We start from the raw sequence: 701 nt of genomic DNA on the forward strand, positions 1-701 counted from the left end.
AGTCGGAAGAATGATATTCAAGGGTTGCAAATTTATAGCTAAAGGCACAAGAGTACCTAGCAAAATCAAAGCTTGAAAAGCCGCAGGAGAAACAGTAGCCTTGGTTGGTGAAGAAGACCTACTAAGAGACTTGACATTTTTCTTCTTCTTAGGAGTAACTGGCTTAAAATCTAACTTTCGAAGGGCTTCAAAATCTTCGTCTACCAAACCCTTTTGTCTCTCAACCCGGGTGTATGGTTTATCAGCCAGCTTAGTTGTTATTATTTATTTGTCCTTGAATATGACCAAGATTCTCTCTGTTTCTTCTTGGAATGACCACTATTCTTTCAATAACTACAATGTCCTGACCAATAGGGGCTCTTCTCAAGATTTCTCCGAATTCTTCTTCTTCTTCAAGAACTCGATTAACTTGATGATATTCTTGTACACTTGGTCTACACCTCCAGGCTAAAGTGTTCAAGTCTGAGATGATATCTTCTTGGGTGTCTTGAAAGCCGAGGTTCGGTTGGAGAACAGGAAAAACTTTCTCATGCGGAAGCACCATTGTACTTCATCACAGGCGACTATCAATCTTTCTTTTCAGTCTCCCCAGTAGAGTCGCCAAAAATCTGTTGGTAAACAGATTTGTCACAGAAGAATTGCCCAACGGAGTGTGTGTGGCAAACCGTTCACAACAGTTGGATAGGCCCTTGGTATGCGGC

This window comes from Cupressus sempervirens, chromosome 1 (genome assembly GCF_028749045.1).
Source record: "Cupressus sempervirens isolate cs-2001-9-10 chromosome 1, ASM2874904v1, whole genome shotgun sequence".
NCBI classification, from domain to species: domain Eukaryota; kingdom Viridiplantae; phylum Streptophyta; class Pinopsida; order Cupressales; family Cupressaceae; genus Cupressus; species Cupressus sempervirens.